This window comes from Chiloscyllium punctatum, chromosome 50, assembly GCF_047496795.1.
Source record: "Chiloscyllium punctatum isolate Juve2018m chromosome 50, sChiPun1.3, whole genome shotgun sequence".
Lineage (NCBI taxonomy): Eukaryota > Metazoa > Chordata > Chondrichthyes > Orectolobiformes > Hemiscylliidae > Chiloscyllium > Chiloscyllium punctatum.
The window spans coordinates 52,302,131-52,329,301 of NC_092788.1; positions in this window are offsets into that span (position 1 = coordinate 52,302,131).

The window sequence follows — 27,171 nt, forward strand, 5'->3', positions numbered from 1 at the left end:
CTAATTCCTGGGCTGTTGATATGGTAGTTTGCTGGCCTTGTAAGTGTGCTATTAGTTCGGTTTAAATATACATAGATTTTCTTTCTGTCTGCAACACTTGCCCTCTGCAAAGTCAAGCCCTTACTTTTTTTGTTTCCCTGTGCTTTTATTGGTTTCAAAAGAAATGTTAATTTTCCATTGCAATGGACATCACATTATTTTCACAGGTCGGTGCAACATCGAGGGCCGAAGTGCCTGTACTCCACTGTAACGTTCTATGTTGTAAGATACATTTCCTGCTGGTTTCCGATGTCTCTCCTCACTGTGGAAACTTCCAGACACATCTTCCAGTTATTTGTCTGCAATTCATTCAATGCAGAAAACTGTCGTTCCTCCTGAGAATGTGATCTCTCTACAATGGAGAGAGGAAAACAGAGTCGGTAACAAAGCAGAGATCACTTTAGTTCTGTCCAGAATCAACAAAAATTACCCCAGTCTTCCAGTGTCCTGCCACTTTAAGATTGCATTGTGTACCCAAGCCACCATACCAGGCTCTGGTCTGCTGCAGTTCTTCTTCAAGGCACAGTGCAAGCTGGAAGATCGGGCAACTCATTTTCTACTGAAAGAACATGCAGATTTCAGGACCCAACATCGAGTTCAATCATTTTGGATCCTCTCCGCCCTCTTCCACATTTTTCACCCACCCATACATCCCATCAGTTCCGAACACGAATCATTGGAATCGAAGCGTTCACTGTCCTTTCTCATCATAGATGGACAAGAGCTGCTGATTTTGTTCAGACATTTTGGCATTTCTTCAAAGAGCATTTCATTTTCCGTTGTAATCACAAGACTGCAGGAACCGTCTGATTGCAGGAGGAGAAGTTCACAGGAGATAAAAATAATGCCAAGGGCTGGACCATTCCCATTGTGAAGGTAGATGAGCTAAGCTGGGGCTGTGTAACTAAGCACAGAGAAGGCTGAGTGAGAAACTGATTAGCATGCACATATTATGAAGAGGATAGATATGTATGACAGGAATAAGGCTTTTCGGGAAGGAATAATAAACAGTGACATAGATGAAAAGCAGGAGAAAAGCGGTTTAGAGGAGATTTAGGAAGAACGCCTTCACCCATGGAGTGTTGTTCATCTGGAATTTCTTATTTGAACGTGTGGTAATGCTAAGTGTTATGAGGACATTTCAGCAGTATGTAGCCGAACACTTAAAGATCCAGAGCACACGTGGATAAGGACCAGATACTGGAAATGTTGACGAGGTCAGACAGACGTGAGATGGGTGTCCCGAACGAAATCGTTCTAAGGCAAACTTTTGTGGTGAAAACTGGGTGAGGCCGCGACTCTGTGGTGCAATGGAAAGCACGTTGAATTTCCTTGCCTTTCTTAAGACTACCATTCAAAAGTTGTGGATGCAAATCTCATCAGAGTCGAGTTTTAGTTTATGGTTTGAAAGGTGTTCAGACCAGACTCGGCTGCTCATCTGCAAAACCTATAACATTCATGCAGAAACCCAACTGTCTCGAAATGCAACATTTTCCTCACAGCGATGATTAACTCCAATGTCTATTTATTGTAGAGATCGATAAATATGTGTTAGCCACTTGGCAACACGATGATATGGATACGCTGGAAAAAGACATAAAAGTGCTGTGTAAGCTATGATGGTACAGAATGGCGTGACGGGGCAGGAGCGGTGTTAAGAATGGCCTACTTCTGCTCCTTTCTGCTTGAGTCTTTTCTGGCCCAGGTTTTTAAACAATCACAATGAGAACAATGTGAATCTACACCAATTATTATTTTCTGTCTCACCTCCACTTCAATACCCTCCAAGCTGAAATAGATAGCTCTTGTTTCAGCTTTAGATCAGACAGTGGAGGATTCTCACAAGTTCTCTGTCAGGCTGAACATCCCTTCATATAGGTTTCCAAGTGGACACATGGAGCAAGCGATTACATGGATGCCGGGGATTGAGGGACAGATTTCCCTCTTGCTGGGCTAGAATTCTGGCCAAGGTAATGAACGTGACTTTCTGACATTTTGAAACTTACTCTGGATTCTTGCGACTTTACTAATTAAACTAAAATTCAATTTGCCCTTGCTTAACATGATTAATTTTTCACTATTTATAAAAGACCATGCCACGTGCCCTTGGATATAGTAATACAGAAGATTGTTGACGTTGTGTACAGTGTGGGTCATTGTGCCGTATGAACATTCCAAAGGATGCTGGTGAAGTACCAGTAAATCGAATTCTCTGACGAATTGATACCGATAGAAGGAAAATCCCAGCACAGTAGCGACATTACATTGCCTGTGATCAACGCAGGAAGCCACGGTAAACGAACACAGAATTCAATAATGCCTATTTTCACCACATTTTACTATTCATTTTCCTGAACCTGATGCTCCATAATCGATGATCCATCATCAGTATAACCTCCTGTGCGCTGTGTTTCATTTCAGATCTTCAGCAAAAAAGGAGTAATTGGTTTGAGGGGCCCAGTGGTAAGATCAGTAGCCATTGGTCATCAGTACACGGCAGCTCCAGTGGTGCAATTCGTCAGTTTGATGTAATTGCACGACAGACTGGAAGTGCGTAAGGTGCCAAAGTTGCATATTCGGTTCTTGCCAGGTATTGGTTTTACTGATAGTGACCAGAGATGTTTGCAACTTCAAGCTGAAGAACAGTTCAAACACAAAATATTACACCGCAATAATGCTCATTTTCGCCCTAACGTTGCATCGACCTGTGATACCAATCTGACTAGTATTTTACCATCATAATCCGCAAGTTTATACAATGACCATTTCATTGCCCTGGAAGTTGTTGAGTCGACGAGTGTTGAAGGCAAGGCGTTCAGCACCCTTACTACTCACTGATAAAGGAACCTACCTCGGTATCTATCACCCTCAATTTACATCGATGTGCCGTTGTGCCAAAATTACCATTTGAAGAAAAATGCCTTCACTGTCCACCTTATGGCAACCTCTGATCATCTTCTATGTCTCTCTAAATTCACCCCTCAAACTTCTTGTCGCTATCAAAAGGCGCCTCAAGTCCCTCAACCTTTCCTCGTAAGACCATCTCTCCATAGAAGGCAACATCCTAGAAAATGTCCTCTGCACCCTTTCCAATGCTTTCACATCCATCGTATAATGTGGTGACCAGAAATGCACGCAACTCTCCGAGTGCGGCCACACCAGTTAACATCTGGAGCTGCAGAGTGATAATTACACTATAAAACTGAATCACTCTCCCATGAAAAACTAACACACCGTACTCCTTGCAAACAAACCTGTAAGCGTGGGTGGTAACTTTCCGAATTTGAGATACATGGGCACCGAGATCGTTCTGCACATCTTCACTTCCAAGAATATAACAATTAGCCAAGAACTCTTTATTCTGACCGCCATGATGTCGATTCGAGCCGAGGTCGCTGCAATCACAACGCAGAATATGAACTACTAAACTGTTACAGCATTCCACAGGCCACACTTGTAAACTACAACCAGTATGGTAGCAGTGGGAATGAAAGGAAGAATGTACAATATCAGGACTTGACGACAGGCATGTGGGAACGCAGAATGAACCGAATCTTTAACTTTAGCATCCCCAGGGACTGTGGAGGTTCCATGAATGAGAGTACTGGAGAATGGGATTAATGAAACGCTCCAAACTCTTGGGAGAGTGCAGAACATTGTTGAAACGTATGCTTCAAAAGTATTATAGTTGAACATCGGCTACTTCCTCGCTGTTCCCACACAAGGCAGTACCAACTGCTGCAGGCAATCACACATCATTCCAGTTCCAGACCCGGAATCAGAGAAACTGTGTGAAGCATGCACGAAGATCCAATTGTAAACTGGGATGGAATGACGGGAGAGAGGCGCGTGTATTTCCGAGGTTGGGACATCTCCTGGTCAAAAGCGGGGCGGAAGGGAATACTTGCCCCCATTTATAATATTATGACCATAAATAGTACATGTTGCTGAGACAGCCGATTGGAGCATCTAAAGCGTGTGGAGACTTTAACTTTGGTGTGGCAAGGTTCGAAATTTCATTTTCGTATTTGGATCATTGGTTTTGACATTGGCATCTGCTTTTGTTCGCATCAGCTCAGAATCAGCTTCTTGTTCCCAATAAATACTGCAACCTGGAGAAGGTGGTGTTGTGGTTATATAATAAATGAGTCATCCTTGGGGACTCAGACACGGAACTGGTAATGTTAAAGTTCGACGAATAAAACCTGGAATGGAAGTCTGACCTCAGGAACAGAGAACATGTCTTTAATTTCCTGCAATCCCAATCATGCATGTCCCTTCTGCAGGGGATGCTACCATCTTTACCCAATCCTGCCTACTTGTGACTCCAGGACCTGAACAACATAGCTGACCCTTAATCCGAGAATGACGACCGTGTGGGAAAGCAGGCCATTGGGCCCTTCCAGTCGATACCATCCCTCCGACGCACATCCTTGCAGACCCACACTCCGTATCTATTCCATTCCACTTCATTTCCCATGGCTGATGCCAGTAACCCGCACACCTTCAGACTGTGGGTGGAAACTCACACAATCAAAGAGAGAATGTCCAAACTGCACACAGTCACACGAGACTGGGATCGAATCCATGTCTCTCGTGCAGCGAGTCAGCAGCGAATCAGAAAGAACAATATATGTTGTCCTGACCAGCGATATCCACACCCTATGGGGAGATCAGTAAGCATAAAAAAACGTTCACAACATGGACAACGGGACTTGCGTCTGCGTAGATTTTATTTGAACCAATCGTTCATCCTGGGAAGATACAAGGACACCGATATCACAGAGAAACCAGCGTAATGCGGGATTCTTTTACCTGCTGAAGTGGAAACTCATCTACTCAGTCAAACTGGGGACAGACTATTCAACAACCCCGTGTGTGGGACGGCCTCAATGAGCAGAAGAACCTCGAGATTTACCAGCAAGATTACATATCCCAGAAGGAGATCAACTAAACTGTCAACGCTGCTGTTAATCCAAACCAGCTGCCAGTTTTATAGCGTCAAAGTCCTAGACTCACACAGCATGAAAATAGGCCTTTCACTCCTACCAGCTCATACTGAACATAATGACAAATTAAACGAGTCGCATCTGATGGCTCTTGTAACTGCTGATGGTTAATAATGCCCTTGTGATATTATTACTGCATTGTTAATATGAATGTCCAGATATAATTCTGTGAACATGGGTTCAAACCCTGGCATGGCAGATGCTGGAATTTTATTTGAATAAATCCCTAGAGTCTAATGATGATGTTGAATCAGTTCTGGTAGATCTGATTCACTAATGCCTGATATGGAAGGAAACTGCCTTACCTGTCTGGTCTGGCTGGTATGTGACTCCAGATCCATAATATCGTAGTTGATTCTGATCTTCCCTGTGGGCAATAAATTATGTACTAGGCATGAATGAATAGATTTTATTAATCCCACTGATGCTTTCCAACTCATTTATCGATCCAAATATCCTGTAAATATTGTAAATGTACTTTCATTCATCACTGCCTCAGGAAGTGAATTGCACACATAAACCATCCTCTGTTTTAAAAAGCCTCTTTTTAATTTTAAATCCCTCTTTTCACTTCAAACATTTGCCCTCTAGTCTTGAAGTGCCCCCTCCTTGGAGAAAAAAACAGTTACAGTTAACTCTAGCTGAACTCTCAATAATTTATACATTTCTATCAGGTCGCCTTTCAAACTCCAGTGCTCGAGTGGAAGTAGTCTCAGCCTATCCAGCCTTTCGTTAGAACACAAACCTTCCGCACTAGCCATGCGCTGGCATACCTGTTCTAAACCTACTCCAGCTGAATAATTTCCTTGCTATTACTGGGCGACATGAACTGGACACAGTATTCCAGAAGACGCATCACCCAATGTCCTGTTCAACTTCAACATAACGTACCAACTCCTACGCTCAACGGACTGAGCAACGAAGGCAAGATGACATTTTTTTTAACCATTCTGTCTATATATGAAGCAAATTAAAATGAATTATGTACTTGCATTCTTGGCCTCTGTGTTCCACAACACGATGCAATGCCCGATCATTAATTGTATAAACCCTACTAATATTTGATGTAGCAAAATGCAATACCTTCCATTTATCCAGATTGAACTTCATGTGACATTTTTCAGCCCAAAGACGCAATGGATTAAGATCCTTCTGGAACCTTAGATCACCGTCTTTAGAGTATCCAATTCTGCTCCCCTTTGCAAGCTTCTATGAGTTCTATTGTTTTCTCATACAGGTCAACGATTTTTAATTATTTGTCGTGGCCATCATTTAGCTGTTTGCAAATCAGGTAACAATTAGTCAGGTCGTTAACCATGAGGAAGAAAGCCATAGACTGCAGGGAGATTGGAAACAATTGGCAAGAAAATGTGCTGAAAGGAAATCAATCCAGTGAAGTGGGTGATAATGAATTTGGGGAGGATCAATGATAAAAGTGTGAATACTGAGTGGTTTAAAGTAATACAAGAGAAATTGGAGTAGACATTCATGAATATTTGAAGGTGATTGGACAAGGGATCAAGTGGTCTAGAGGGGTTGGAGATACTTTCTGTTCTTGACCGCAGCTGGGAATATAAGAGCAGGGAAACGATGCTGGAACTTTAGCAACGGCCTATTCAAGATCAATAGACAGGGGAATCAGATGGACGGAAGTGCATACTGCAGGTGCTGGAAATCAGAATCAAGATTAGAGTGGTGCTGAAGAAGCACAGCAGGTCAGGCAGCATCCGAGTTGCAGAAAAAAATAACGTTTCGGATAAAACGCCCTTCATCAGGAATAAAGGTGGGAGCCTCGTGGGTGGAGCGATAAACGGGAGGACTGGGTCTGGGAAGAATTTAGCTGAGAGTGCAAGAGGTGGATAGAGATGGAGTTAAAGGTGATAGGTCGGAGAAGAGGGTGGAGCGGATAGGTGGAAAGGAAGATAGACAAGTGGGACAGGTCAGTAGGATGGTGGCAAGTTAGAAATTTGGAACTTGGATAAGGTGGCCGTGGGGAGATGAGAAAACTGGTGAAGACCACGTTGATGCCCTGGGGTTGAGGGTCCCGAGGTGGAAGATCTGGCGTCTGGTGGTGAGGGAATGGCGTTGAAGGAGACCCAGGAACTGCATGTCCTTGGGAGAGTCGGGGACGTGGTAATTGATGTTTTTGGTCATGGGGCGTTGGAGTTGAATGTTGCGGGTTCCCTGGAAATGTTCCCTGAAGCGCTCTCCGAGAATGTGTCTGTTGGCCCCAATGTAAAGGAGACCGCATGGCGAGCAACAGATGCAATAAATGACATGTGTGGAAGTGCACACGGACATTTGATGGATGTGGAATGCTCATTGGAGCCTTGGAAGGATGTGAGAGGGAAGATGTGGGTGCAGGTTTTGCAATTTTTTTTTCTCTCTTCACAAAAAGAGCGGGAGCAGCAGAGGAAGTGACGGCAAACAGAGGGGCAGCCGGGAAGGAGAACTGTGAGTATAAATACTCACCCTTTAATCACCAACGGTCATTTGAGTGGGAGCAGCGGCCGAGGAAAAGCGAACCCGGGAGACTACAGCTAAGGTAAGACAGTTTGTTTCAAAATGACTTACCTTTAACCGGGCAGCGGAAGTGAGGTTGGAGCGCATAGCTGGACGGGAAGGTAAGTGATTAGTATTTGAGTGGGTGTGTTCTAGACCCCAGGTAAGTGACTCCGTGTTATTGACTCAGTGTTCTTGTTTTTGGAGACAGTGTACAGTCATGGCAGCGCAGGCGGTGGAATGTTCCTCCTGCAGGATGTTTGAGGTAGGGGTGGCCACCGATACTCCTGCAGACTTTGTCTGCAGGAAATGCAGTCAGATCCTGATCCTCACCGAACGAGTTAGGGAACTGGAACTGGAGCTGGATGAACTGAGGATTATTCGAGAGGCTGAGAGGGTGATTGATAGAAGCTACAGGGACATAGTTACGCCGGAGAACAGAGGTAGCTGGGTAACAGACAGAGGTGGGAAGGGGAAGAAGCAGGCAGTGCAGGGTTCCCCTTTGGTCGTTCCCCTAAAAAATAAGTATACAGCTTTGGAAACTGTTGGGGGGGACAGCCTTGCAGGTGGAAGCTTCAGTGAAGGGGTCTGTGGCTCTGAGACTCAGAAGGGAAAGGGGGAGAGGAGGAGAGCGCTAGTTATAGGGGACTCTCTAGTTAGAGGGACGGACAGGCGGTTCTGTGGACATGGGCGAGACTCTCGGATGGTTTGTTGCCTCCCGGGTGCTAGGGTCCGAGACGTCTCGGACCGTGTCTTCAGAATCCTTAAGGGGGTGGGTGTGCAGCCAGAAGTCGTGGTACGCATTGGCACCAACAACATAGGTAGGAAGAGGGGTGGGGAGGTCATTCAAGAGCTCAGGAGTTAGGCTGGAAGCTAAAAACTAGGACAGATAGAGTCGTCATCTCTGGGTTGTTGCCGGTGCCACGTGACAGTGAGGCAAAAAATAGGGAGAGAGTGCAGTTGAACACGTGGCTGCAAGGATGGTGAAGGAGGGAGGGCTTCAGATATTTGGACAATTGGACTGCATTCTGGGGAAGGTGGGACCTGTATAAACAGGACGGGTTGCACCTGAACCAGAAGGGCACCAATATCCTGGGGGGTAGGTTTGCTAGCACTCTTCGGGGGGGTTTAAACTAATTTGGCAGCGGGATGGGATCCGGACTTGTAGTCCAGCAAGTAAGCTAGCTGTGTGTCAGGATGCCCAAGACTGTAGGGAGGCTGTGGAGAAGGTAGCACTGACAGCGACTACTTGCGGACACAGATGGGCTCAAGTGCGGATACTTCAACGCAAGGAGTATCAGAAATAAGGTGGGTGAACTTAAGGCGTGGATCGGTACCTGGGACTATGATGTTGTGGCCATCACGGAAACGTGGATAGATGAGGGACAGGAATGGCTGTTGGAGGTTCCTGGTTACAGATGTTTCAGTAAGATTAGTGAGGGTGGTAAAAAAGGAGGGGGAGTGGCATTGCTAATTAGAAATAGTATAACGGCTGCAGAAAGGAAGTTTGAGGGGGATCTGCCTCTGGAGGTAGTATGGGCTGAAGTCAGAAATAGGAAAGGTGCAGTCACCTTGTTGGGTGTTTATTATAGGCCCCCCAATAGCAGCAGAGATGTGGAGAAACAGATTGGGAAACAGATTTTGGAAAGGTGCAGAAGCCACAGGGTCGTAGTCATGGGCGACTTCAACTTCCCAAATATTGATTGGAAGCTCTTTAGATCAAGTAGATTGGATGGGGCGGTGTTTGTGCAGTGTGTCCAGGAAGCTTTTCTAACGCAGTATGTAGATTGTCCAACCAGAGGGGAGGCCATATTGGATTTGGTACTCGGTAACGAACCGGGACAAGTGGTGGGCTTGTTAGTGGGTGAACATTTTGGTGATGGTGACCACAATTATGTGACTTTAACCTTGGTTATCGAGAGAGATAGGTGTGCACAACAAGGTAGATTTTACAATTGGGGGAAGGGAAATTACGATGCTGTAAGACAGGATTTGAGGAGCATACGTTGGGAGCATAGGCTGTCAGGGAAGGATGTGGTGGAAATGTGGAACTTTTTCAAGGAGCAGATACGACGTGTCCTTGATATGTATGTACCGATCAGGCAGGAAAGAAATGGTCGTGTGAGGGAGCCTTGGTTGACGAGGGAGGTTGAGTGTCTAGAAAAGAGGAAGAAGGAGGCTTTCATAAGGTTGAGGAAACAGGGTTCAGACAGAGCAGTGGAGGGATACAGGATAGCCAGAAGGGACCTGAAGAAAGGGATTAGGAGAGCTAAGAGGGCATGAAAAATCCTTGGCGGATAGGATCAAGAATAACCCCAAGGCATTTTATGCGTATGTGAGAAACCTGAGAATGACGAGAACGACGGTAGGTCCGATCAAGGACAGTAGTGGGAGACTGTGTATTGAGTCGGAAGAGATAGGAGAGGTCTTGAACAAGTACTTCTCTTCAGTATTTACGAACGAGAGGGACCGTATTGTTGAAGAGGAGAGTGTGAAACGGACTGTTAAGCTAGAAGAGATACCTGTTAGGAAGGAAGATGTGTTGGACATTTTGAACAACTTGAGGATAGACAAGTCCCCCGGGCCTGACGGGATATATCCTAGGATTATGTGGGAAGCAAGAGAGGAAATTGCAGTACCGTTGGCAATGATCTTCTCGTCTTCACTGGCAACTGGGGTGGTACCAGGGGACTGGAGAGTAGCGAATGTTGTGCCCCTGTTCAAAAAAGGGAATAGGGATAATCCCGGGAATTACAGGCCAGTTAGTCTTACTTCTGTGGTAGGCAAAGTAATGGAAAGGGTACTGAGGGATAGGATTTACGAGTATCTGGAAAGACACTGCTTGATTAGGGACAGCCAGCACGGATTTGTGAAGGGTAGGTCTTGCCTTACAAGTCTTATTGAATTCTTCGAGGAGGTGACCAAGCATGTGGATGAGGGTAGAGCAGTGGATGTAGTGTACATGGATTTTAGTAAGGCATTTGATAAGTTTCCCCATGGTAGGCTTATGCGGAAAGTCAGGAGGCATGGGATAGAGGGTGATTTGGCCAATTGGATAGAAAACTGGCTAACCGGTCGAAGGCAGAGAATGGTGGTAGATGGTAAATATTCAGACTGGAGCCCAGTTACAAGTGGAGTTCCGCAGGGTTCAGTTCTGGGTCCTCTGCTGTTTGTAATTTTTATTAATGACTTAGATGAGGGAGTCGAAGGGTGGGTCAGTAAATTTGCAGATGATACGAAGATAGGTGGAGTTGTGGACAGTGAGGAGGGCTGTTGTCGGCTGCAGAGGGACTTAGATATGATGCAGAGCTGGGCTGAGGAGTGGCAGATGGAGTTCAACCCTGCCAAGTGTGAGGTTGTCCATTTTGGAAGAACAAATAAGAATGCGGAATACAGGGTTAATGGTAGGGTTCTTGGTCAGGTGGAGGAACAGAGGGATCTTGGGGTCTATGTACATAGATCTTTGAAGGTTGCCACTCAGGTGGATAGTTTGTAAGAAGGCCTATGGAGTATTATCGTTCATTAGCAGAGGGATTGAATTCAAGAGTCGTGAAGTGATGTTGCAGCTGTACAGGACTTTGGTTAGGCCACAGTTGGAGTACTGTGTGCAGTTCTGGTCGCCTCACTTTAGGAAAGATGTGGAAGCTTTGGAGAGGGTGCAGAGAAGATTTACCAGGATGTTGCCTGGAATGGAGAGTAGGTCGTACGAGGATAGGTTGAGAGTTCTCGGCCTTTTCTCGTTGGAACGGCGAAGGATGAGGGGTGACTTGATAGAGGTTTATAAGATGATCAGAGGAATAGATAGAGTAGACACTCAGAAGCTTTTTCCCCGGGTACAACAGACTGTTACAAGGGGACATAAATTTAAGGTGAAGGGTGGAAGGTATAGGGGAGATGTCAGGGGTGGGTTCTTTACCCAGAGAGTAGTGGGGGCATGGAATGCGCTGCCCGTGGGAGTGGTAGAGTCAGAATCATTGGCGAACTTTAAGCGGCGTTTGGATAGGTACATGGATGGGTGCTTAATCTAGGTTAGAAGTTCGGCACAACATCGTGGGCCGAAGGGCCTGTTCTGTGCTGTATTGTTCTATGTTCTATGTTCTATGTTCTAATTCCTGTGGTGGCAGGGGAAGGTGCCGTGAGGGGAAGGTGGGTTTTTGGAGGGCGTTGACTTGACTAGGTAGTCGTGGAGGAAAGAGTCTTTGTAAAAAGTGGATAGGGGTGGGGAGGGAAATATAAATTTCCCTGTCACTGCAGGAATTGGAAAACCTGCACCCACATCTACCTCCACACCTCTGTCCAAGGCTCGAATAGAGGCTTCCACATCCATCAAAGTTTCTCCTGCACTTCCACACATGTAATTTCTTGTATACGTTCCGCCCGATGCGGTCTCATCTAAGTTGGAGAGAGGAAATGTGTTCTCACACAATAATTCAGAGAATATCTCCAGGATACCCGCAAGAATCAACCCCAGTGCCCCTTGGCCAAACATTTCAACTCCTCCTCCCACTCTCCCGAGGACATGAAGGTCCGGGGCCTCCTGCATCGCCACTGCCTCACGACCCGATGCCTGGAGGAAGAAAGCTTCATAATCTGCCTCTGGACCCTTCAACCCCACGGCATCAATTTGGACTTCACCCGTTGCCTCATTTCCCCTCCCCCTACCTTCCCCCAGTTCCCACCTTCCAGCTCAACACCGTCCGCCTGACTTGTCCCACCTGTGCATCTTCATTCTCACCTATCCACTCCACCTACTTCTCTGACATTTCATGTTCACCCCCCGCCTGCATCCACTGACAGCACTCTCAGCTACCTTCTCCCCAGCCCCACCCCCTTCCCATTTATCTCTCCATCAAATGTGCTCCCAGTCTCATTCCTGTTGAAGGGCTTTTGGCTGAAACATCCATTTTTCCTGCTCCTCAGATGCTGTCGGACCTGCTGTGCTTCTCCAACACCACTCTAATCTTGACGGGAGTCAGTTGATTGAGAGGATTTTTAGATATTTTCTATTGTTAACTACAGGCTGTGGATGATAGCAGAACTTTAGCAACCACCAGTTTAGGGAACAGCTAAAGGACTGAGCACAAGTCTGGTCACGGCATAAATCAACATTTTTATTAAAATTGTAATAGAAAAGATGGAAGGCTGAAGTATGCAACTTTGCCCATCAAGACCGTTTCACCAATGAGTTTCTCACTGATTCCTTTCCAAGTCAGGGTGCTATGGGCCTTGGAGGGGAAGTTGAAAATTGCTTAATTACAACGTTGATGAGGTATCGATTTATCACAAATAACCGTTGCAACGAAGGGGAAGAGCAAGATTCTCCACCTAAAGTATCCTAAAGATGCGAGGCACAAAGGGAAACCACAGTTGTGTTTGATAGAAGTAACAGCCAGAGTAGGATTCAAATCCACACAAGCACAATGGAAGAGCAACCCGTCGCCTGAACCCCGGGACACTTAAGCCCATTGCAAAGGGGCTCACATGTGACCACATCAAGTTCACATATGGTGCATCTCGGAGATGCGAAATTCCCTGAGCGGAATCGAATTCACATCATCATGTTTCTGCTTTCAGCGGAATAATAATAACAGCAAAATCCAAGGGATTGACCTCGTCTTTGGAAGGAATACCTTGTCCTTGATCTATTCCGAGTTGGAACTGTCTCAGAATGACCCAGCAAGCATGACATTCCCGTCACATTCGCAGGCACACTTAGTCTTGACGCATAATTTCTTCAGACAGTTTCTCTCTCACGTGAAGAAGTATATATGGAGAGAGAAATGAAGGTGATGTTTTAGCTCGCTGGTCTTTCTCATATGGCTGAACCTGAAGTGGGTAAAATTCCCGGAAATGCAGTTTTGATCGTTTCATTTTATTAATTTTGTTGCAACTTCACTCTGTTCATTCCAATGATCGGAAGTGAATTGGATTTATGTGATTGGAACGTTAAATGTTACGTTCAATTTTGCTCCGAATTTATTTCAGCTTAAAGAAAATACTGATGAGAAAAGCAGAAGGTTGAACGACAAAACAAAATGCCAGTTTTGATGCTCAGTTACGTTGGCAGATTTCAGTGGGTATCAAATGAACACAACATCATGGCGATCGTCCTCCCATCTTTAAGGCATGGGATTAAAGCAGGGAATCGGTCTCCGAAAGACGGGTCACTTCCTATTCATTATGAAATAGCTTTCCTTGACAATATACAAAATCTGCTCAGTTCCGTTTATAATGCTTCATGTGGAATATTAATAGAAACCTTTCAAAACTCAGTTTTTTTTTGCTGAATCTTACTCAGCTGTTGACCTTTCCGATATTTCTTTGCATCTGAAGTCGTCCAAATTAGATATTGTTTCCTCTCACCTTCGACCCCCTACACCCTCCTTTACACTTTTACCTGGCCACAGGCTATATCTCTCCTGATGAAACTCACTGCTTGTGTCTCTAAATGCGCCTTTCCAAATATTTTGGAAACGGATTGTCTGAGTGAGAGAAATTCTGCTCCCATCATTTCTTTGTCCTACATCGATGGTTTTGAAATCCTGACTTTCAGAAATTTATGAACTTGAAAGAGTGAATTTACCACCTATTTACTCTCTCCAAACCTCAAATAGTATGGAAAACTTCCATTCGGTTTTTCTTGGTTTAGTTTCATATTTTGCAAAACACAAATAAATAAAACTCCATATCCACTAAACGCCATCAGCATCGTCTCTAATGTCTTAACGGGCCAGTAAACTCTGGCAGTGTCCTCTCTGATAGAATCACAGATTCCCTACAATGCAGAAAGTGCAGTTCAGCCAATCGAGTCTGTAGGGAGACTCTGAACAGCATTTCAACCAAACCTAGCTGCCGTCTCTATCCCTGCAGGCTTCTCGCTTGTCATTTCAAATAAACCTGCTGGAATAAAACCTGGCATCGTGTGACTGCAGACCTTATCACTGCGTTACCCATGGCTAACTCACTTAACTTACTGAATTCACTCCCTGGACACATCAGCGCAATTTAACATGGCTAATCCACCTAACCTACAGACTTAACAGCAGTGCGAACCACTGAACAAATGTACCATCACATTGAACACTATCTGTATCATGTGGAATGGCTTTACATACTGGTAACTCCGCCGAGTGAAACCAATCTGCGTCCACCAACCCGAATTCAGTGCATCCAAACGCGGTTCTCCGCTGTACAACCTCAGTAGTTCTGCTGGAAATGTTTCTGTACTCAGATCTGAATGAGTTTACTCTGTTTTCTTCCTCAGATTCCTGCTTTAAATAAACATATCAGTCAGGAACAAATCTATATAATGGTTTTGGTTGCAACACAAACACAATGTGCAGTTGGCTGAAGTTACGTGTTTTCACTTTCACTGACACTCTGTCTCCCCAGGAGCTGCAGACCTTCCCCAGCTGATTCAGACAGCACTATCCTTCCTGTGACATGTCCCGTCGAGAATGGAAGGTCAAGCATGACTAACCTTCACTGGGGAACAGAGCGACAGGTTTAAAACCTTTACGATGCCCCCAGCGGAGAATTGAGCCCTGTGACAGGCGGGGACACTAACCACGATACTGTGGAGGACAACAACATCGAAGGAGGCCATTCAGCCTGTCGTGGCCGCACTTGTCCAACACAACTGCTTAACGACCTGAATCAAGTATTCCATCGTTTAGCTCATAATCTTACATGTTTTGGCGTCGCAAATTAACATCTCAATTTTTTTTCAGCTTAGCATGATTTCCGCCTCTCTGACCCTTTCCACAAATCTACTCAAACCTTACTGCCTTTTCCCGAAATCCCTTGGCCCCAGTGTTCGATCTGTTCTTCAATACGAAACGATTCTTTCAGTCTATCCTATCCATATCCCTCATTATTTAGTGCATCTCAGTCATGTTTTCTCCAATCTCCTCTGCTCGGCAACAAGCAACCCCAGTCTGTCCAATCTCTCCACACAACTGAAACTCTTCAGCCCAGACAATATCCCAGTGAATCTCTACTGCAACGTTCCCAGTGCGATCACATCCATGCAGTACTCTGAATTGCAGAACTGCACACAGTAATCTAGCTAGGGCCGAATGAATTTTTTTTCTATTCTGTTACAGTATGAGGGCGTCGCTGACTCGACAGTATTGATTCCTATCCCTAATTGCACTGCGGGTAATTGAGACTCAACCATCTTGTAGTGAGTCTGGAGTCACATGGAGGCCCGAGCAGGTAAGAATGGCAGTTTCATTCCTTAACTGACGTCAGATGGTTTTGTTTTTTTTTCAACAATCGAACATGGATAGATAGGAGTTATTAGATTCGTAATTCCAGATATTTATTGAATCCCAATTCTACCACCTAGCATGGTCGGAGTCAAATCCAGGTCCATGGTGTCTGAATTAACAGTTCAGTGTTCAGTGGTAATAGCACTCGGCCATTGCAGAAAAGCAGTGAAACTGATCTTATCCAATTAAGTCGCTTTTCCCCGATACTGTTCTGTGCCATTTTTCTGAACTTGACCCCCGTCCCAATAATATCTGGTCCATATCAGTAAAAGCTACTACATGAGTATTGATCTCACAACAGTGGTAACCAAATGGATCAACTGTTCTGCAGGTCCCGATGGTAGGGTTGGGGCACGTACACCCAGCAACAGTGACCCCAGCCACACAGACTGATCGGTATCAATGTGAGAGTCTTTATTAGATTCTGCAATGCCTTAGTGAAATAGGAAATGACTCCGCAAACACATGATTAAAGAGCAGCTCTCCGAAAGCTAGTGCTTCAATAAAACCTGTAAGACCATAACCTGGTGTCGGGTGATTTTTAACTTTTTACTCCATAGTCCAACACCGGCATCTCCAAATTAATGAAATGCGGGTATGGGATGGAAAGTTCGGTTAGTGATCGTAGGAGGGAAGAAATCTCTGAGAACTGGTGGATTTGAATTCTGACATATGAAACACAGAGATGTGAGCGAGCAGAGCTTGAAGGAAAAGAAAATCACCTTGGAGAATATCAAACCTTTAAAACAACTGATTCCTTTCTGTTTCAGAAAAGACTGGGACACAGAGAGCAATTACTGCCGTGACTCTGATTGGAACCGAGGTTGCTGCGGCCACAACGCAGAGTACTAACCCCTATACGATCACGGCAAACCAAAGACAAATACACTAAATGCACGTAATAAGTAAAGTATCATGAGAAATGTTAGGCAGAGCACCAAATCCACAATATCAGTGCTGAGCGAAAGTGGCAGATATTTGGGAACTCAGAATGGTCTGACCCTTTAACATCGGTTCCCCCAGTGGCTGTGGTGATTCCATCATTAATGTGTTGAAGGCTGAGATAAATAGATTTCTCCAGAACATCAAAGACTCCGGGGACAGTGCAGCTTTTGTTACCTGCACATCCACCAATATCATTTATTGAATCAGTTGCTCCCGGTGCAGTCTCCTGTACATTGGGGAGACTGGACACCTCCTAGCAGAGCGCTTTAGGAAACATTTCTGGGATACCCGCACCAATCAACCACACAGCCCTGTGCCCCAACATTTCAACTCTCCCTCCCACTCTGCCCAAGACATGGAGGTCCTGGGCCTCCTTCACCGCCGCTCCCTCACCATCAGACACCTGGAGGAAGAACGCCTCATCTTCCGCCTCGGAACACTTCAAACCCAGGGCATCAATGTGGACTTCAACAGTTTCCTCATTTCCCCTTCCCTTAACCCACCCCATTTCCAAACTTCCAGCTCAGCACTGTCCCCATGACTTTTCCTGACTTATCCTACCTGCCTACCTTCTATTCCACCTATCCATTCCACCCTCCCTCCCGACCTATTAACTTCATCCCCTCCCCCATTTAACTATTATACCTTATGCTACTTTTTCCCCACCCCACCTTCCTCTCACTTATCTCTCCACCCTTCCGGCTCTCTGCCTATATTCTTGATGAAGAGCTTTTGCCCGAAACGTTGATTTTACTGCTGCCTGAGCTGCTGTGCTCTTCCAGCACCACTAATCCAGATCTGTTTTCCAGCATCTGCAGTCATTGTTTTTACCAAGCTGTTGTTGAAATGTATACTTCAATAGCAATGCAGCTTAACACCGGTTACTTCACGAGTTTGCCCACACAAGGCAGTAACCACTGCTGCCACATAGTCCCAGTTCCCAGCCCCAGAATCAGAGGAACTGTGTGGCGCAGTCGCGAATAACCGACTTAAAACAAGATGGGAATGAGGTCGCAGAGATACTCGATGGCTCAAGTACACAACCGGAGAATGTACGGTATTTCTATGATGGTTTAGAGGAGCAAGTAATTCCGAGGTTGGAGTGCTTCTGGTCAAAGGCGGGGCAGAAGGGAATATGTGTTCCCGTTTATATTAACAGCAATCGACAGTGCATCTTGCTGAGACAGCTGAGTGCCACAACTGGAGCGTGAGCAGCTGGTTTGAAGTTTAATTTTGCTTCACTATCACCCACTTCCCTGGAATGAATTGCTTTCACCATTTTTATTTCCAGTTGTTTAATATCTCCCTGTAGTCTGCGGCTTTCTTCCTCATGGTTAATTGCATGACTAACTGTTGTGTGATCTGCACACTGCTAAATCACGGCCACTACAAGTAAATAGGAATCATTGATCGATATGAGAAAACAGTGGAACTCACTGCAGGCATGCTTCATAGGTTTGCATTTTGGTACAACAACAAGAGTAGGGCTTTGTGTATGTTGGAGAACACGGAAGCTCGGTGTGCAGGTACATAATTCCTTGTAATTTGCATTACCAACAGACAAGATGGTTCAAAGGCATTTAACATACTTCCCTTCATTGCTCAGTCCTTTGTGTTTAGTAGTTGGGACGTTATGTTGAAGCTTTGCAGGACATTGAGGAGGCCTCTTCTGGAATATTGCCTCCAGTTCTGTTCGCCCAGTTGTAGGAATGATATTATTCAGCTGGAGTAGGTTCACAAAAGGTATACACGCATGTCGCCTGTGGGTTGGTTTGAGTTATAATGAACGGCTGGATAGTCTGAGACAATTTTCAGATTCGAGATTGGGGTGCTGGAAAACCACATCAGGTAACACAGAATCCAAGAAGCAGGAGAAACATTTTTTTCGCGCAAGTGTCGTTCATCAGGCTCTTCCCCAAAACGTCGATTCTCCTGCTCTTCAGATGCTTCCTGGCTTGCTGTGCTTTCCCAGCACAACACTCTCGACTCTGATCTCTCATCTGCAGTTCTCATTTTCAACTAGTTGAGACTGTTTTCACTCTGGTTCAGGGTTTGAGCGGCGACATGACAGACCTTTTGTGAATTATTAAGAGGCAAGTTCATTAACGATAGCTGCCTTTTCCCAGGATGGGGATTTCAAGGCGATAGGGCATACGTTTAAGATGAAAAGAGAGAGTTTTTTTTTAAAAAAGTCATGTGAGGCATTTTTTAGGGAAGGTATTTTACGTGTGCAATTAACTTGCTGAGGAAGTGATGGACGAGGGTATGTTTGCAACATTTAATGGACAATTGATTCCAAACATGAATGGGAAAGTGGGACTTTTAAAATAACTGTATTCATGCCTAGTACATGAGTTATTTCCCAGAGGGCATTTAAGAGTCAGTCACGATATTATCCATCTGGAGTCTCCTGTGGGACAGAGCAGATGAATATGACAGTTTGCTTCCCGAACTGGGATGAGTGAATCAGATGGAGTTTCCGCACAACTGATTCAGGTCATCAGGAGACTCTTCAATTTCAGGTGCTTATTGAATTCAAACTCCACTATCTGTCATGCCAGGACCTGAACTCTTTGTCCCCAAAATATTACCTGGGTTTTTGGATTAACAATACAGTAATAAAACTACAAAGGCATTATAACCACTCAACGGCTACAGCAGGAGGCAGATGGGACGAGATTAGTTTGGCAGTACGTTCAGCATAGATTGGTTGGACTGACGGACCTGTTTTCATGCTGTATGAATCTATGATTGATGCTATGGAACAAATAGCTGGTTGGGATTAACAGCAGCACTGACAGCATAACCGAACACCTGATGGGATATGTAATCCTGCTGGAGTCTCCGGAGGTTGTTTTGCTCAGTGATCCCTTCCCACACACGGGACTGGTGAACGGCCTCTCCACAGTGTTACTGATTTTAAAAGTTTCCATTTCTGTGGTTAATTGAATCTCTTCCTGCAGTTCCCACATTGCCCTGCTTTCTCTGTCATATCGGTGTCGTATTTACAACCCAGGGTGAACGATCCTTTCAAATTGCATCCACATAGATACAAATTTTGTTTTCCATGTTGTGAATGTGTTTTCATTGTTTCTTATTCACCCACAGGGTGTGAGTATCAGTGGTCAGGACAACATTTATTCTTCGCACCTTGTTCGTTGCTCTCTGGCTACACCACAAACCCGGGTGCGATCCCAGCCTCGGATGTCTGTCTGTGGGCAGTCTGCACATTCTCTGTGTGTTTGCATTTTTATTTCTCCCTCTGACCAAAGATGTACCAATTACAGGGATGAACAATGGGAAATGCAGGCTTATGGGACAGGGAATACCGTGGGGTCTGATGGGATGCGCTTCGGATGGACTGTGTGGACTGCAAGAGCCGACAAGCCTGCTTTCCCACACGATGGGGATTCCAGAATTAAGGGTCATCTCATGTTTTCTGGTCCTGGAGTCTCTCGTCAGCAGGACTGGGTGAAGATTATAGACTCCCCTGCATAAGGGATATGAATGAATGGGACTTCAGGAAATTAAAGTAATTATCTCTGTCCCTGAGATCAGGCTTGCATTCCAGGTTTTATTCATCGAACTTAAACATCACCGTTTCTGTGTCCCAGTCGCCAAAGATGACAAGTTTAAAATACCACCCCAACACCCCCTTCTCCAGGTTGAAGTCTTGACTGTGTGGAAGAAACTGATACTGAGCTGATGCAAGCAAATGCCACCGCCAGTGTCGGAAACACAGATCCAAACAGCAAACTCATCTTTGAAACGCACCATTGCAAAGTTAAGGGCTCAACACGCTCCAGTTGTGACACTCAGCTGTCTTAGAAAGATGCACCAGAAATCGCTATGATAGTATAAACGGGGACAACCATTCCCTTGAACAGGACCACACACAACCTAGGAATTTCTTGCGTCTCTATACCATCATGAAAGGACTGCACACTCAACTGTTGCATCACTGGAGACAGAGAGTAACTCCGCGACTCATTCCTATCCCTATTTCCGTTTGTATCTGGGCGGCTGTGCTGAAGTTTCTCTGATTGCGAAAATGGGAACTGGGATGATGTGTGATTACCTGCAACACTCGTTACAACTTGAGGAAGCTGGTGAAGTCGCCGATGTTAAGCTAAAATGCTACTGAAGCATACACTTCAACAATATCCTGTACTGTCCCCCGAAACTTTGATGGTTTGTCAAAATCTATCAATCTCAGTTTTGAACATTCTCATTCAAGGGATCTCCACAGCCTCTGAGGACATCGAACTGAAAGATTCAGCTCATTCTCAGTTCCCAATGTCTGTCACTGTTCGCTGGGTACTGATATTGTACATGTGCTGTTCTTCCGAATATTTCCTCTGCTAGTATATTTATTGCTGCGTGCAAGCATCCTGTTCTGTGGTTACTGTGATCGTGGTTGTCGGTATTTTGCATAGTGACCACAGCAACCTCGATTTGAAACCAAACCACGGCCCTAAGTGTTCTCTCCGTTGTCCTTTTTGTGAGACAAGCTAAGAAATTAATTGTTTTACCTTCAAATTTCGCTATCTCACATCTCTGAGGTTCATATATCAGGATTCAAACACAGCCATTGTCGGAGATTTCTCTCCTTCCCACGATCATTAAACCTCCTTTCCGTCCCTCCTCCCATTTCTCTGAGGAAATGCCCAATATATCGCTCTCTTTCACATTCATACTGTTCTGTCTGTGCTGCTGCTGCGGTCACTGTTGTTGGGTGAACGTACCCGATTCCCACCATCGGGACCTTCAAACAAATTGATCGATTTGGATACCGCGGTTGTGAAATCAATCCACATGTAGCAGCATTTACTCACATAGGCCAGAGGCAATTGGAGCGTCAAGCTCATGGAAAAGACCCAGGGCAGTTTTGGTGAAAAGACATTTTATTGGAAAAGATCAACTTTATGGCTTTCTGCGTTGGTCTTGTGATAATTTCATAGGACTGATAATCCAGATACTGAGGTAATAGTCTGGGTATTCGAGCTTGAATCCCACCATGCCATGATTGTCAAATTTGGATTCAAAAAATATCTGCAAGGAAGAATCTCATGACTACTATAGATCCATTGACAATTGTTGAAAATAAATCTGTTTCACTGATGTCATTTCGGGATGGAATCTGCTATCCTTACTTGGTCTGGGCTGCATGTGACTTCAGACTCATAGCAATATGGTTGAGTCTCAACTGCCCTCTGGGCAATTTGGAATGGGTAATAAATTCTGCTTAGCCAGGATCGCCCTCATATTAATCCAGAAATTTTAAAACAACTGCTCATAAGGCTCACACAAGAGTGTTGTGCAGTTTTGCAAGTCACATTATAGCAGGGATGTGATCACACTGAGAAAATTGCAGGAGATATTTACCGGGATATTGTTTGGGCTGAGGAGTTTCAGTTAGGAAGAAAGACAGGACAGAGTGGAGTGTTTGTCGCAGTGCAAAGGAGATGTAGAGAATACATGAATGAGTTAGGGTTTGGACAGGGTTGACTGAACGAGTTTCCCATTGATGGAGGGATTGATCAGCAGAGGCCAGAGATTTAAGGAGAATGGGTGAATAGTTTGAGAAGATGTGCGGAAAAGATTTATTAGTCAGCACGGGGGGAGGGGGGGAGCGGTTGAATTTGGAATACGTTGTCTGTATTGTTCAGTAAGGCAGAAACCCCATTGACATGAATAAATATTCAGATGTGAATTTGTGACGCCAAAACATATAAGGCTGTGCGATAAACATAGTGAAATAGGATTCAGTTCATTAAGCAGTTGTTTTTGACAAGTGTGGCCACAATTAACTGAAGGGCCTCCTTTGATACTCTTGTCCTTGGTAGTATAATGGTTAGTGTCCCCATCTGTCCCAGGGCTCAATTCTCCGCTGGGGACAGTGCAAATGTTTTAAAACTGTCGCTCCATTCCCAAGTGCGGGTATTGATACCTGTCCTTCCATTCTCGATGGGGCATGTCACAGGAAGGACAGTGCTGCCTGATTCAAGGTGGGGAAGGGCTACAGCTCTCAGGGAGGCAGATTGTCAGTGAGGGTGCAAACATGTGACTTCTGTAAGCTGAATTATGTGACTCTGTTGGAATGATAAACATTTGACAGACTTGCTCCGGATTGAAGTGTTTACTGGAAGCACGAAGGTGAGGAATAAACAGGGTAAATGCATTCAAATATGAGTGCAGAAACACTTCCCTCAGCACGAATGAAATCGTAAAGTAGAGGGTAGTGTTTCGATACATTGAATTTGGGTTGATTTGCATTGATGAGGCTGAGTTACCAGGGTATAAAGCCATTAACAAAATGATACAGCATTTGCTCACTATGACGGAACATTGACTTAGCAAATTGCACTGCAGTTCAGTCGAAGGGTTAGGTTGATTGGCAAAGTTAAATTGCCCTCTCGTGTCCAGGGATTGAATGAAGCATATTAAGAGTGAATTAACCATGGGTTACGCGGGGATAAGGTCAGAAGTCACAGAACGCCAGGTTATAGTCCAACCCAGGTTTATTTGAAATCGTAAGGGGGAGGGCTGCCCCTTCTTCAGATGAAATATGCGGGAATAGGGATGAGAACAAGGTCTTGGTGAGATGCTCTTCAGAAAGTCGACACCGGTTCGATTGACTGAAATGCCCTTTCTGCACTTTAGGATTCTGTGATTCTATCGGAGAGGGTAATGGCGGTGATTACTGGGGGGTAAAGCCATTAGAGACGATGCTGACGGGGTGTACTGAGGATAACATTTTATTCACTTGTTGCCTTAGAAAATTTACAAGTGATCCCTGTAATAAGGAAGACTTAATGGGGCTTTTTCAGGTCATGAAATGTTTGGACAGAGTAGAGAGGTGGAAAGTTCCCTCTTTCAAGTAAGTAAATATCTAGACGTCAGGCATTCAAAGCATTTGATAAAACATGTGAAGGACAAAGAAATAATGAGAGCAGAATCGCTGTCACTCCGATAATCTGTTTTTCAAAATATTTGGAAAGGCACATTTGGTGACATACAAGGAATACATTTCACAAGGAGAGAGACAGCGTGTGGCTAGCTAAAGGTGGTGGGGTGGGATGTAGACGGTCGGAAGTTGCAGGAAACAATGCCTAAGTTGGTTGACTTTAAATGTAAAGACATTTCATGAACGCGTGCAGCTGAATACGATGCGGTTCCAAAAACTCTGGATTTTGAAAGATTTGGCGTAAGATTCCACATAATCCATTGTAAATGGAACTCAGTGGATTTTTCTTATTGCGAAGGGAAAATATCGCATAATTAATAGGAAATGATCAGTTGCTTGGAGATCTACTTCCTGCTTTAATTATATGCGTTAAGGATGTGAGGTCAAACACCATGATGTTTTGTCCATTTAATACTCGGTGAAATCTGCCAGAGCAACGAGCAACAAAGCTGGTGGGTTTTCTTCTGCAGTTGAACGCTCTGTTTTTCGAAGCAGTATTTTCCTTCAGCTGAAATAAAGTCAGAGCAAATTTGAATACAACATTTATCATTCCAATGAGATAAATCTAATTCACGTCTGATTATTACAATGAACATTGTGAGGTTGCAGCAAAATTAAAATTAAACGAACAAAACAGTGTTTCTTGCGATTTAATTTAATTCAGGGTCAGCCATAGGAGAAAGGCGATTGAGCCACAACATCACCTTTATCTCCCTCTCCATGGCTCCTTCTTCACGTGAGAGAGGAAGTGACTGAAGAAATTATTAGTCAAATGTCGGTGTGAATATGATGGAAAATTCTTGTTCTACGTTTCACTCTGACACAGTTCTGACTCAGAATATACCAATGATAGCTATTCCTACTGTGAACATGGCTATTTATTGGTATTTGTTCTTATTATATTTCTGGTGAAAGCAGAAACACAATGGCGGTGATGGAGTAGGTGTGAGGGGGTCAGGGTGAAGATGATGGAGTGAGTGTGAGTTGCTCAGGGTGACAGTGATTGAGTGAATGTGAGGGGGGTCAGAGTGACGGTGATGAAGTGAGTGTGAGGGGGTCAGTGTGATAGTGATGGAGTGAGTGTGAGAGGATAAGGGTGACGGTGATAGAGTGCGTGTGAGGGGTTCAGGGTGACTGTGATGGAGTGAGTGAGAGGGGATCAGGGTGATGGTGATAGTGTGTGTGAGGGGTTCAGGGTGAATGTGATTGAGCGAGTGTGAGGGGTTCAGGTTGAGGGTGATGGAGTGAGTGTGAGGGTTCAGGAGGACGGTGATGGAGTGATTGTGGGGGTTCAGGGTGAATGTGATTGAGCGAGTGTGAGGGGTTCAGGGTGAGGGTGATGGAGTGAGTGTGGGGGTTCAGGAGGACGGTGATGGATTGAGTGTGGGGGTTCAGGGTGAATGTGATTAAGCGAGTGTGAGGGGTTCAGGGTGAGGGTGATGGAGTGAGTGTGAGGGTCAGGAGGACGGTGATGGAGTGAGTGGGAGGGTTCATTGTGAATGTGATTGAGTGAGTGTGAGGGGTTCAGGGTGATGGTGATGGAGTGAGTGTGAGGGTTCAGGGTGTATGTGATTGAGTGAGTGTGAGGGGTTCAGGGTGATGGTGATGGAGTGACTGTGAGGTTTCAGGGTGTATGTGATTGAGTGAGTGTGAGGGGTTCAGGGTGATGCTAGTGGAGTGAGTGTGAATGGGCCAGGGTGACGGTGATGGAGTGAATGTGAGTGGATCAGTGTGAGTGTGAGGGAGTGAGTGTGAGGGGGTCATGGAGAGGGTGATGGAGTGAGTGAGGGTGTTAGGATGACGGTGATGGAATGAGTGTGAGGGGGTCAGTGTGACGCTGATTGAGTGAGTGTGAGGGGGCCAGTGTGACGGTTATGGAGTGAGAGTGAGGGGGTCAGAATGACAATGATGGAATTAGTGTGAGGGCGTCAGGGTGACAGAGATGGAGTGTTTGTGAGGGGTTCAGTGTGACGGTGATGGAGATAGGGTGAGGGCGTCAGGGTGATGGTGATGCAGTGAGTGTGAAGGGGTCAGTGTGATGGTGATGGAGTGAGTGTGAGCGGGTCAGTGTGATGGTAATGGAGTGAGTGTGAAGGGGTTAGAGAGGCAGGGATGGAGTGAGTGTGAGGAGTCAGGGTGAGGATGATGGAGTGAGTGTGAGAGGGTCAGGGTGACAGTGATGGAGTGACTGAGTGGGTCAGGGTGACAGTGATGGAGTGAGTGTGAAGGTGTTAGGGTGGCAGTGATGGAGTGAGTGTGAGGAGTCAGGGAGAGGGTGATGGAGTGAGAGTGAGCGGTAAGGGTGACGGTGATGGAGTGAGTGTGAGGGGGTCAATGAAATGGTAATGAAGTCGGTGAGAGGGGGTCAGTGTGTCGTTCATGGAGTGAGTGTGAGGGGACAGTGTGACAGTGATGGAGTGAATGTGAGGGGTCAGGGTGATGATGAAGGAGTAAGTGTGAGGTGGTCAGTGTCACAGTAATGGAGTGAGTGTGGGGGGTCAGTGTGACAGTGATGGAGTGAGTGTGAGGGGGTCAGTGTGATGGTCTTGGAGTGAGTGTAAGGGGGTCAGTGTTAGAGTGATGGAGTGAGTGTAAGGGGGTCAGTGTTAGAGTGATGGAGTGAGTGTGAGGAGGTCAGTGTGACGGTGATGGAGTGAGTGTGAGGGGGTCAGGGTGATGATGATGGACTGAGTGTGAGGGAGACAGGGTGACACTGATGGAGTGAGTGTGAATGGGACAGCGTGACAGTGATGGAGTGAGTGTGAGGGGCCAGATTGATGTTGATAGCGTGAGTGTAAGGGCGTCAGTGTGACCGTGATTGCGGGAGTGTGAGGGGCTCTGTGTGACAGTGATTGGGGCGAGTGTGATGGTGTCAGGATGATACTGAAGGAGTGAGTGTGAGGATGTTCGGGTGACGGTGATGGAGTTAGTGTGAGGGGGTCAGTGTGATGGTAATAGAGTGACTGTGAGGGGGTAAGTGTGACGGTGACGGTGTCAGTGCGAGGAGACCAGCATAATAGTGATGGATAGAGTGTGAGGGGGTCTCTGTGATGGTGATGGAGTGGGTATGAGGGGGTCAGTGTGAGTGTGATGGAGTGAGTGTGGCGGTTCAGTGTGACAGTGATGGAGTGAGTGTGAGGTGGTCAGGGTGATGGTGTTGGAGTGAGTATGAGTGGATAAGTGTGACTGTGATGGAGTGAGTGTGAGGGGGTCAGGATGAGGGTGATGGAGTGAATGTGAGGGGTCAGCAGAACACTGACGGAGAGGGTGTGAAGGGATTATGGTGACAGTGATGGAGTGAGTGTGAGGGGGTCCGGGTGAGGGTGATTGAGTGAATGTGAGGGGGTCAGTGTGATGGTGATGTAGTGAGTGTGGGGGTTCAGTGTGATGGTGGTGGAGTGAGTGTGAGGTGTCAGGATGACAGTGATGGAGTGAG